Source organism: Euprymna scolopes, chromosome 26, assembly GCF_053919585.1.
Source record: "Euprymna scolopes isolate OS-2025 chromosome 26, ASM5391958v1, whole genome shotgun sequence".
NCBI classification, from domain to species: domain Eukaryota; kingdom Metazoa; phylum Mollusca; class Cephalopoda; order Sepiida; family Sepiolidae; genus Euprymna; species Euprymna scolopes.
Window position 1 is genome coordinate 85,413,528 of NC_136507.1, and position 13,372 is coordinate 85,426,899.

General features: G+C 42.6%; 1 pseudogene; it reads left to right on the forward strand.

Moving 5' to 3' along the window:
• Nucleotides 1-6,513: 6,513 nt before the first annotated feature.
• On the forward strand, nucleotides 6,514-6,730 carry LOC145248503 (U2 spliceosomal RNA; annotated as a pseudogene).
• The last annotated feature ends 6,642 nt before the right edge of the window (nucleotides 6,731-13,372 follow it).

The following is a 13,372-nucleotide window of genomic DNA, read 5'->3' on the forward strand; positions in this document are numbered from 1 at the left end:
CTGGTCCCCTTTTTCCCTTCCCCCTCCCTTCACTCCTCACATTAAAGATTGTCCTTGTGCCTAATTTGCTCGGTGGGGGAGCAAATAAATACCATCTCTTCCGGCAGATACTGCAAGCTATGACTAGCTATGACCAGCAAAGACCAGATGTGGGGGCAACTCCACATGCCTGACCTTTAACCAACTCCAATTTCCCACCTCTCGGGAGCTGGTCAACTTTTTCCCTTCCCCCTCTCTTCACTCCTCACATTAAAAATCGGCCTTGTGCCTAATTTGCTCGGTGGGGGAGCAAATAAATACCATCTGTTCCGGCAGATACTGCAAGCTATGAATAGCTATGACTAGCTATGACTAGCAAAGACCAGATGTGGGGGCAACCCCACATGCCTGACCATTAACCAGCTCCCATTTCCAACTTTTCGGGAGCTGGTCCCCTTTTTCCCTCGCCCCTCCCTTCACTCCTCACATTAAAAAGTGGCCTTGTGCCTAATTTGCTCGGTGGGGGAGCAAATAAATACCATCTGCTCTCTGATACATACACCGCGCGAGGCAGTGCTGTTCTGGCGACACATTCTCGTGCCCAGAACACCTGACGAGCTTGATAGATAGCGTTCTGTCCGCACCCCCAGTTTGTGTGTCTTTCTCTGTTCTCCCCCCGTGAGGGGGGATTTGAGCTGATAATTTACGACCTTCCCGCGAGGGAAGGTCGAAAACACCTTCTCTCTTCCCTCCACTAACTTCCCACTCCCTATCTCAGTTATATCTCCCCTCTTGCCGCCTTTTGGCCTCAAAGTCGACTCCCCACTTTGGACGCCGACTCCACGTCACTCTTTTCAGTGACTTTTTTTAAAAGAAGAGGGAACCAAAATGGACACCCCCAGTCCGGGGCCCCCAAATATGGATACCCTCAGCTAGGGGTCCACCAATATGGATATCCCCAGCCAGGGGGCTACTGCTCCCCAAGAGGACGAGACCCCCACAGGAGGAGAAAAAACAACCGCTGACGGGGCGTACCGCCCGCATATGACAGCATTGGACGCTCCCCAGGAGGGGGAAAATTTAACAACATCTCCCCCCGAGGGCGATTCCTCCAAAAGGGGAGCAAAACCAAAATCGGTCGTAGCATCTCACTCCGACGACAAAAAGGAGGAGGTGACAAACCAAAAGGACAATAAAAAGGACAGCGGCCCCCAGAAGGGCTGCTCTCCTAAAAAGGGAGCAGATCAAGAAAATTAGGGGGCATACCGTCTGGACCTCACAAACGAGGATGGGGCAGATGGCCTCAAAGTAAACAAAAGAGATCATGCTCCCCAAGAGGCCGACTCCCCAAAACGGGAATCTTCTCCAGAAAAAATACTCTTACCAAGGAGAATCAGGTCCAAAAGGCAGTAAAAAGGGAGCCGCCCCGCAAAAATTGTACACTCCTACAAACGGACAGACTAAGAAATGGAAACTGAGCCACCACTCCAAAAAGAAAATGAAAAGAATGAACCGAGGGAGGGGAGAGACTCCTCTGCCTCTCACAGACCAACCAGATCAAAAGTTCTTGCCTGAGGAATTATGTAATGTAGACCCTCTATCCGTGGCCACAGATATTTCCCATCGGCAGAGGAAAAACTTAAAACCTCTGCTCGATTACAAACATATAGAGGGGAAAAATGTAAATATCCCCTAAAATTTCCCGAACGCTCCACTCCTAATAACTTTCGTCAGAACTCCAGAGGCCTGCAAGACCAACTTGTGGACAAGGCTGGCCGCTGAAGGGGCGTTTCCGGGAATCGAACTGGTGAAAAAATGACCCTTCTCTTGACCAACTGTCAAAAAAATGCAAGGGAAGGGTCCCCGTGTTGGTCCATCCGTCACTCTACAGGGCCATAAAATTAATTTGTCCTTTGGACGTCGGCGGCATTGCGAGAGAAGGTCAGGATATGAAAAATCTGACCACCTTGAGCATGGTACATAACGTCGGCGTCCTCTCCACAGCTGACTTCGGAGCTGAGTGTGACACACCCTACGGAAGGTACCATTGCTTTGAATTTGGCTAGTTTCAATGCGAGGGGTTTGAGATCATAGGGTCGGCAGTTCGCCTCCGGCACGACCTCTTGTCTCTAGGAGTGGATGTGGCTGCGATTCAGGAGACGCACTTCGTTTCCTCTGTGGACTGTCAGGTGCTGGCCAGAGATTTTGAGGTTTTCTCAGCATATGGCAGCCGCGGGGGAAGTGAGTTTCAGTGCTGGTTAAACGTACCCTTTCCGCGATGGTCGACGTAGTTCATAGAGATGCGGTGGGCAGGCTGGTTGTGGTCGATGTTGCCGTAAAAGATTCTGTGTTTCGGGTGATCGCGGTTCATGCGCCCAGCACCGCTCGTGAGAGGGTCTCATTCTTCAGTCAGCTTGACGCGTTTGTAGATTGTCGGAAGCGGGTAGTGCTAATGGGAGATTGGAACGTCATCCTAGACCCCGGGATAGATAAGGTAGGAGGCGATGCTAGAGGATCGGAAAGGTGCGACTCCAGCCTGGCTGATCTGATGCTAGATGCGGTCTGGTCGACAGGTTTCGGGTCGCGCATCCGGGGAGGGAGATGTTTACGTGGACCAATAGTGTTTCCTCCTATCCAAACACTTACTTTAAAAGGATGTTAGTTAGGAGAGGCGAAGTAGACTTCTTATCTTGTCCCACGTTCACCTGGCTAGGCCAGACGGATCATAAACTAGTTATGGCCCGGCTAAAGCTACGAAATAGGCCTTAGTTAGTGGCTCACTGGAAGTTAAACACTTCCCTTCTGGAAAGACAAGACTTCCAAGATCAGTTAAGAGAATTAATTCAAAAAGCACTAGTGGGGGCAGTTACTGGGAGTAAGTGATGGGTAGGTCTAAAAGCCAAAATTAGAAGCTTCTCCGTCAAGGATGCCCAGCGCCTCGCATTAGATAAAGCCAAGACGAAGAAGAAGCTAAAGCAGAAACTAGCCCGGGCTACGGGAGAGGGTGACAGGGTTAGTCAGGAACTAGCTAAGCAGGAGCTTCTGCGTGAGAATATCGAGCGTTATGAAGGTCAAGTAGTCAGAGCTAGGCTTAGAAAGGTAGGCAATTAAACAGTCAACTCCAATACTGACGTGCGTCGTGAAATTTCTATTTCGACTATTTGGCTGACTCTCCCCGCCTCGACGCGGCTAGAGCGGCTAGTTGCGAGGGCCGGGTGACGGAGTGGGAGGTTTTTACTGTGCTGAAACAGGTCAGTTGTGACAGATCGCCGGGACGATGGTCTGCCATACGAACTGTATTTGAGGCTATCGCCCATGTTTCTGCCTCTCGGATGTGTCCAACTAGTGGTTTGCTAAGGGATCCATCTCGGGGCAAGTCACCAAGGGAGTGATCACATTGCTGAGGAAAGGTGACGGGCCGAGTTAGACGATTACAAGCCCATAACTCTGCTAAAAACAGAGTTGAAGATTTTGGCCAAGGTCCTGTCGAATCGGCTGCAGGTTGTTATCGGCGAGTTGGTTGAACCGGAACAGAACTACGCTGTGAAAGGGAGATCAATTCAGAACAACTTGCACCTGATCCGTAGGATCCCAGAGGGAGGGATAGATGACGACACGGAAGCCGCGCTGATCAACTAAGATCAGTCCAAAGCTTTACATAGGGTCGACCATCGTTTCTTGGCATCTATCTTAGAGGCCACCGGTTTTAAACCGGACTTTTGCAAGTGGATCACTGTGATGTATCGACAGCCCACAGCCGTCGTGCAAGTATGTTCTGGCTTTGGAGCCCCTGCTCCGTAAGCTGAGACGTGGTGAGACAAATTCGGCCCTGCGCGGAATTGTAATACCCTGTGGCTCAGCCGCCAAGGTATGCGCGTTCGCCGATGATGTCAAGGTCTTTGTGTCGAGCTTCAGAGACATCAAGGTCGTGTCGGAGGCGCTCGTTCAGTATGAAAGAATTACAGGGACCCAGATAAACCTCAGCAAGTCGGTAGGGCTGCGGTTGGGCGCCTGCAGTGGCAACGCCAACCTCGCGGCGCTCTTCAGCTTGACAGATGGCCCGGTTCGGATCCTCGGCGTGTGATTCGGACCGGGTCTCCAGCTTGACAAAAATTGGTCGGAGGTACGGTCAAAGGTGGAGGCTGCGGTCAATTCGTGGCTTCCTAGGACACTTTCCTTAAAGAGTAGAACTGAGGCGTGCGCACCTTACGTCTTCCCTCTCATCCTTTACAGACTGGCCGTACTTTCCCTGCCTGCACAACATCTAACAGCTCTTGTCGAGCTCTTGTTCTCGCATCTTTGGGACAGAGGAAGACACTGGGTGTGCACACAGGTCTGTATTCAACGTCCGTGTAAGGGAGGCTTGGGAATGCCGGACTTGAAGTGTCATCGAGACGCTGAGAGGCTGGCCTTCCTGAGGCACTATATGCAAGATGACAAATCGTGGCATCCCGTGGTTACTGCCGCATTCCCCGACCTCGTTCTTGACCCTTCTATCGAGAGCCATCGCAGGCCGCAGGGAAAATCTGCCTACATGAAAGAGTGCCGAGCCGCGCTAAAACGACTACCAAGGTCCAGTGACCTTGTGACTGCTACCAGTAGGGAAGTCCACAGGGATCTAGTGAAGGGGGCTGCTGACAACCCGCTATGCGCGCGTTTGGGGTGGCAGCAAAGTGAGATCCGCTCCGCGTAGAGCTGGGCGCCAGGTTCGAGTCATCTGAACACATCGGAGTTCTCTCTCACCTGGCGATTGGCCGGAAATGCACTTCCACTTAACAACGTACAACGCAGTTCCGGGTTTTTGGAGTCGCCTGATTGTCCCCGTTGTGGGACAACGGCTGTAGAAACGACTGATCATGCTTTCGGTACTGGTTGTATTGTGGGGTGACAGCTCGCATCGATCCTGAGCATCCTCGCGCAATTACTGTACTCAATGTCGTGGACAATGTGAGGCCACCGTGGGACTGGGAAAAAAATAAATGGTCTACGTAAAAATCCTGGCCGTGGCGAGAATGGTGATTTGGACGTCGCGTCTGCAAGCTTGCCGGGGGGTGTTTTCTTTTTCTGATCAGAATCTGATCGCTTTCTTTAAACACCAACTACGGTTGAAGATCAGATGTGATAGAAGAAGGCTGCATCGCGCGGCATTTGACAGAAGATGGATACATGTAGCAAGTCTGTGTGTACGAAGAGGAGCCAAATTTGAATACGTGTTCCCCGCCTAGGTGTGGAACGCGCAGTTCCGTAAAGTAAAATTTAACAAATAGCCTCTCAGCTAGTTGAGTGTGTGCTTCATCCCTCCTGGATAAGGAAGCCTCCAAGATCCCCACCCCCTCGTTCTGGCAATTTTTGTTTTCACTCCCTCCTCTAAATTTCACTCATCTTGGAGAGAAAGAAATACAAACTAACTCCCATTCCTTACCCATAACTTTTTCTTTTCTCCATTAACCCCCATCTAGAGGGCATCCCCACTTAGAGACTGGCCCGTAGAAGCTAGGTTCCTTTTAAAAACCTAGTGAAACGGGCAGTCTATCAACTAGACGGGGTTGGGAGGGTCCTACTAATCACCCCCCCTTTTTCCCCCGCCCTCGACACAAATGAATTATTGCACCATTTTTATAGTTATCTTTTTTTGTTTTTACACGTCAATAAAAAATGTTTTAAAAATTGGGAGTTAAATAGGATGTCCCCCAGTATGAAAGGGTTAATCCGGTATTATGGTGAAATATACTAGCTGGGAGAACATTTTGATTTTGTTTAGTTCTGGAGTGACAAGGATGACCAACGACACGCATAATCCCCCCCCCTTTTTGAGTTGGCCATGTGCCTAAGATTTTGTTCATTGTTGATTTTCAATGTAATCTTTACATGAAGAAAGGATTTAATATCTCAAAGTGTAGTATCTGTTCCACCCCACATACAAGACCTTGGTCAATGTCGGGGAAACCCTTCATACCAATTGTCACTATCCAGCTCCCCTACTCCCTGGGGAGTTTGTTCCCATTTCCCCTTCACTCCTCACATTAAAAATCGGCCTTGTGCCTTATTTTCTCCGTGGGGAACAAAGTGTAGTATCTGTTCCGGCAGATACTGTTAGCAAAGACCATATGTGGGAGTAACTCCACATATCAGCCCTTGGTCAATGTAGGGGAAACCCTTCATGCCAACAGTTACTATCCAGCTCCCATTTCCCACCCATCGGGAGCTCTTCCCCTTTTCCCTTCCCCTCCCTCTCTCTCCACATTAAAAAACGGCGTTGTGGCTTATTTGCTCAGTGGGGAAGCAAATAAATACTTCTTGGTCTTTTGGCCAAGATCAATGTCTAGTATCTGCTCCAGCAGATACTGCAAGCAAAGACCATATATGGGGGCAACCCCACATATAAGACCTTGGTAAATGTAGGGGCAATCCTTCATACCAATTGTAACTATCCAGCTCCCTTACTCTCCGGGGAGTTGGTCCCCATTTATCCTTCACTCCTCACATTAAAAATCGGCCTTGTGCCTAATTTGCTCGGTGGGGGAGCAAATAAATATAGCTGTTCTTGGCCTTTTGGCCAAGATCAAAGTGTAGTAGCTATTCTTACTACATGCTGTATTTATGTTTGTAACTTTGTGACATAAAGTGGGGGATCACTTTTCTGTATTAAGGTGATGTAAAATGATCACCCACTTTACAACCAGAGTCTCAAAGTCATTCAAGTCATTCTCCAGATCATTCAAATTGGTTTCGAAGGATTTCTGGATTTTTTAAAGCATTCAAGTCATTCTTAAGGTTATTCAATTCATCCTTCATTTCAATAAAATCATTCTAAGTCATTTACTGTTGTATTTATTAAGTCATTTCATCTCATTTTTCGGTCATTTTATTTCATCTTTAACATTTCAGGCATTCATCTATTTAACGAGAGCACGCGACTCACAGCTACCGGCGTCGCGCAAGAACAAACCGCTTTTAAAAAATAAAACAAATTCGGCGGAATTTAGCAAAAAAAGACAAATCTGACAAACACGGATAAGAATATAGGAGCGGTCTCTCCTTATGGAGGTTCGATTCTGAATATCATGACTATTATGTAAGGTCATTTTTAGTGATACATACACTCTTAGTAAATTCGACACGCAGCAGTTGTTCAGCGTAAAATAACTCATCAAACGTTTATGTACAAAAGAAACATTTTAAAAACACAGGGTGAAAAAAAGACGAGTTTTGGTCAGGAAATGATAGAATGAATGAGTAAATTCAAGAGTATGTCTTACACTATTTTGTCATTATTTGTATGATACTATGTTCCAGATTATTAGTTTCGGAGTATCTATTCGTACTTATTGATTAATTTCATTTGAGCCACTTTTATATTTAAGATATAATGGACACTTTTCAAAAAAAAATGTGAATAAAGGCATGTTCCCTCCGTGTTACTTTCTTTTCAGTTCCAAATCAATTATGAGATGGCTATCCAGAAAAATACAAGATTTATAAAAATATATTTATTGATTCAATAAACTTCTGTCGACGTTTAATTTCTACGGGTGTTGTTAGTTTGTATTATGTGGTTTATTCAGATTAAGTTTCCCATCTTAAATCTAACCATCGTAGTGCTTGGATTCTCGAAATCGCCTCGAGAAACTTGAAGACAGTCGATTATCGTACAATTACAAGAATAACCTATAACATAAAACAAAAAATAAATTTACGTTTTTTGTTAGACTTTACGTGTCTCCTGCACAAAGTAAACCAGCACCATGTATAAATTTATAAATGCGTGAATATTTACTATTATATAAAAAGACGTTGGGTATGTATGTGAGTAGGTTCACTATGGACTCGAAAACGACTGAGCCGATTTGTATGAAAGTTCACAGTGAGACATTTTATGTGACTGGCACTGTTCTTAGATGGGTTTTGTATCGAAATTTCTTTTATATGTATCGATAAACGATAAAAAAATAATCTAATGAATGAGAGACCAGGTGATTTTCACTAAAGTTAACACAATCTAACATCACACGTGTATTTGAAAAGTTTTTTAATACACTAATCGAAAAACTCAACATACATAATCAACATAAGGTTCTTCGATATGGCAGGGGCGCATTCGGAATCAATATTTCAGCATAAAGAACACTATAAGTATAATATATAACTTTTGCTTTTTAAATTTAATGCAAGCCTATATATAGGAAAACTAATTTGATAAAGTAAACAGTAAATTTTCTACTGTGCAGTGTAGATAGATGTGGACAAAGTGATCTCGTTAGACACGTGAAACTTTCTCCCGGTGCATCGCGATGAGTCACCCATTAGAGCAGGCAATAAATAAAACCCTGGGCGCTTCCGCCGATTTCGATGACAATACAGATATGGGAATATGAAACATTCGTTTACCATTACTCAATCCCGGGAAACATCGGGTCTACCTGCACGTATATAATAAATCGAAATATAAAAGACAGAATGAAAAGCCAATTGCGAATCGGAAAGAGAAACAACTCATCATGGTAAGAACAGGACAAGTGAGAAGAAGACTTACAACACTTGAATTAACTGCAAGGACATTTGAAGACAAAATGACATGAAGCTACACATTTTATAACTTGATTCTCAAAGTGTAAGTTTCTTGTGTATGCCGCCTTCTAGGTGTCGCGCCCATTCCCGTTAAAAGCTACGGCCATCACCTCAGGGCAGATAGTTTTCTGCATATAATTTGATATTAACTGGAAAACGTTTGCCCTTTTATAACAACTTGGTATGTTGAATAAAAAACGGGGGCAACTCTCTGTAATTAGAGAAACGAAGTAAAGAGGCTTGAAAATAATATTTATTAAAGGAAAATGCTAGTAGTGAATGCAGTAATCGAAAGTAAAAAAGGAGTACATATGGCTATTTATATACGATGATAGGAATGTAAATACTTGCTCATGATATTAAAAATACCTATACAAGTAGTAAAGTTATAGACGTAGAATTGGACAATGTAAATTAAGGAATGGCTTTGTGTTGCCAAAAATGCGTTCTAGACATGTAATATGTAAACCCAACGTACTCAAATATTTACATGTTTGAGCATCAGCTAACATAAAAATAACAAACTTCCTGGACGTCACGTTAAACTTAGATAAAAACACATATGAACCATACTTAAAAGATAACGCTACTCCAATTTACGTAAACCCTAAGTCCAACCACCCACCATCAATAATATAAAACACATTCCTAACTCGATCGTAAGTAGACTCAGTAATAACTCAAGCGATGAAAATGCATTTAACAGGTCATCCAATATCTATGAAACAGCCCTAAAAAATAGTGGATACAAAAAATATCGATATCAAATATAAGCAACAAAACACCAATAACTATAATAAAATTAAAAATAGAAGAAAAAGAACTATAATTTGGTATACGGCCCCATACAATCAAATGTTAAAAACAAAACTTGGCAAGAAATTTCTAGATCTTATTGAAAAACACTTTCCCGCAACAAACCCCTTACAGAGTTATCTTACAGTTGGTGCGAAAATTTAGAGATGATAATCAAAGCACATAATAACAAAATACTAAATGAAAACAATGTAAACAACTAAATAAACAATAAAAAAAGTAGACACCATGACAGAAATAAAATCAACACTACCAGAAATAATAATAATAATAATAATAATAATAATAATAATAATAATAATAATAATAATAACAAACCAACCCCGGACAAGAACAACCATACAATAAATAAAAATAGTAATAACGAACAAGATAAATGCAATTGTAGACACCGCACACTTTGCCCAGTCCAAAATACATGTCTAACAAAAAGCGTAGTTTATCAAGCAACAATATTTGCGAAAGAAAACCCGAATAACAAGAAATATTACATAGGCATGACTTCCTTAGATTTCAAAACCCGATACTATGACCACAAAAGTACATTCAAAAATAAAAAAAACACCGTATAAAAACAACGCTAGCGAATAAATACTGGGAACTCAGAGAAAGTGGACATTCACCGGTAGTCGAATGGAAAATAATGAGACAAGCCACCACATGCAGACATTTAGACGACCCATGTAAATTATGCCTCCATGAAAAATTTTCTATCCTGTACTTTAAAGAACCTCAAAATCTATTAAACTGTAGGCGAGAAATAGCAAACAACTGTGTTCACAAAATAAAACTTACTCTAGGATAGCGATACAAAATGGCTTTAAAACTAGCAATAACAATAGACAACAAACAAATAGATAAATTAAATAAACATTAATATATATAAACGATCACACATATATGTATATATATATGTATATATATGTGCATGTATGTGTGTACACATAGGTATATTTATATATATTAAAAACAAAAGGAGAACGTCTACCTAAAACCACTAAACTAGTTCTAAAACAGATCCTTTGTTTAATAAAATGCATGCCCATTGGCTGATAGGAAGGGGCGCGGTGGATACTAGAAAGCTAATTGGCTAACTAGAAATCCTCAACATATATAAATACAAGAAGTAACCACAGAATTCGCGCATAAGCCTGACGAATCCAATAGTTGGATGAAACGCAGAATATTCAGTGTAGCTTAATCGCCATATATATTTTATAAATTACTAACTAGCTCTACCTACGTATTGAGCACTTTTGAAGTAAATACTTAAAGTTTACGCATAAATCTATACTTTCGTATATTTAATTTATGTGAATAAATGAAATAGCTATATATATATATATATATATATATATATATATATATATATATATATATATGAGTGTATGTGTGTAATTATCTTTGAACAGATACTGTATCATATGATGAATTCAACTTTCAAGATATCCTCATTTTTGGCAAAACTTGCTACAATGTTCTATGAAGCCAAAAGAATTGCTGAAACGATAAGGCGTTTCATTGTCCTTGAATGCAATTCTTCGTAAGTCTTTCCAAATGTAATGCCCACCATATATTATTTTGCTTTGATGGATTAGAGAGAAATACAATGTGCAGTTTTATGATGATTGAAAGTAAGAACTGATAACCTGAAAGTTTTATCTCTGTGCGCGAGACTGTAAAATAACAACCCTTGTCATAGACATGTGTCATAAGCAGTGATGTGTCATTGATTCCTGGCAAATTGTGCATTGAAAAGTGCTGTAACTATGTAGAAAAATAAATCCCGGGTCGCTTGCATTAATGTTACGACTCTCGCCGTACATCAACTTCTTTTAGTTAAAAAATATGAATGTGTACCACTGGTATGTAATGACTAGGAAAAGCACATTATTTTCATTGTTTTGACTCTCGAGCGTGTATTGATTGATATCTTATATGCTTTTATATGGACTGATGTTGTTCTTGGTTGAATAACTGTGTTTTACTGTATCGGATATATACTTGAGAGTCAAAACAATGATAAACATATGCTGTTGTCATAGACATAGTAATGAAAAAGAACCTTTCCGTAACCCATGTACAAACCAATCATTTACCTCTGGCAAAAGTGCCTTGAGACGACCCTCCTATTTCCATCATATTTTAGCAGTAAGCTGACAGACTCCGCCACGAATAAATATTTTTCTTTATTGCATAAAAGTACATTTCGTCACCGCTTGAAAAGCGAAGAATTTCCCTTCAGTTATATGTATTTATACGTTTTAATTTTTATGCAAAGCAGGAAAAATAAACTAAAATTATTACTAACTAGTGCGGAGGTGATAGTCATTACCCAGTCGTAAAATGCACTTAAATAATATGATTTAATTTGCCCAGATTTCGTAGATGATATTTTACAGTCGATATTTCAAAAGTAACAAAAACCAAAACAAGTATTTGTGTAGCATCAACTAGAATGTCAACACTATGCCAACGTGACGCGTATATTAACTGATTAAAAAATAAGAATAAACTAAGATGTATGTACAAAATATATAACGATTTTTCAAAAAATGTTTATATCTTTTTTAGCCTTTGAAAATTATTTTAACAGGCTAAAGACCCATAAAAGAACGGTCCATCAAAATCCAATCATTTGAATGCCTCAGAACGTCTCTACGATTTTCAATTGCGAAAGAGATCGAATGTTTAAATATGGAGACAGACAGACACACATATATATTTACATATTAGACTAGAAAGGAAAGTATGTTAGGTTGAGTTCATAAAGACTAATTATTTATCGACTACAAAATCATTAACATTTAAAATTAACTTTCTTCTTTGTGGTGTTCAGGAAGTTTATAAGTAATTGCTTGAGAAAAGAAGAATATAAGTCACTCCGTCTGTCCGTACGTCGGTCGGTCTGTCTGTAACACTTTTGTGCTTGGCCTTTTTGGTTAAAAACAAAGGTGTGTTGTTAATAGATGCTGTTCTTAGCTTTTTAAGCTTTTCTTAGCCTTTTGAACCAAGATAAAAGTGTAGTATCTGTCCTCGAAGTATACTAGGCTTTCTCCTTTTCAAAGTCCAGCGACCGCCCACATGACCAACTTTTGACCAAGTTCAAGGGTTTTTTCTTGTTTGGCCTCAAAGGACCGACCCCATTCTTTGGGTGAGTGGTCCTTAAGGCATTTTTTTGTTTTAGTTATTGTTGCTTTGTATTATTAACTGGTTTTCCCTCTGTTGAAGATAGTCCAGTGTCTGGATCCGACTTAAGCAGCCGGCCCAGCTAGGGGAAACTGACGTGCCTTTTTAGGCGAAGGTCCCCCTAGTTTCCAAATCGGCGGGTCGGAGAAGGGCACTGGGCCAACGCCTGGTGGGGGGCAGGCCTCTGCCTCTTCACCATTGGGGGCGCCCCTGGTGTAGAAGTGTCCGTGGAGGGTTCGGGGGGTGCCGTCCCGAAAGGCACACCCAGGTCGAGAAGGGTTCCGGGGGTCGCCGCCCCCAGTTCGGAAGGGTCGGGCGCCGGTTCCTGGTCGGTTCCGCGGGTCGCCACCCCCCAGTTCGAGAAGGGTCGAGTGTTTGTTAGCAGCCGGTAGGTTTACGGCTGCAGGGGTTGCCACCCCAAAAGGCAACCCCAGTTCGAGAGCGGGTTTCGGGGTCGCTACTCCAGCAGCAAGTACGAGTCGAGGTCCCGGTCGCAGTCAGTCTCCGGCAACTCTGAGGCGGGCTCTGAGGACGTCACCCCCAGTAGCTTGGGCATGGAGATGTCGCAGTGGTGGACGAGGCTCCATCTAGAACACCGGCGACAGTTATACCGGCAAGTCGGAAAGAAGTGGTACAAATGTGGAAGGAAGTGGTGGAGAATACCCCTGATGCAGACGAGATCGAGGAAGCCTACAAGAGCCTCAATAAGAAGAAGAAGAGACGACCAGGGAAGAAGTGGAGATATCTAGGCCGCCACCAACAGCGACCCAGTACGAAAGAAACAGTCCAAGCAAGCCGGATATAGAACTAAGAAGAGCGA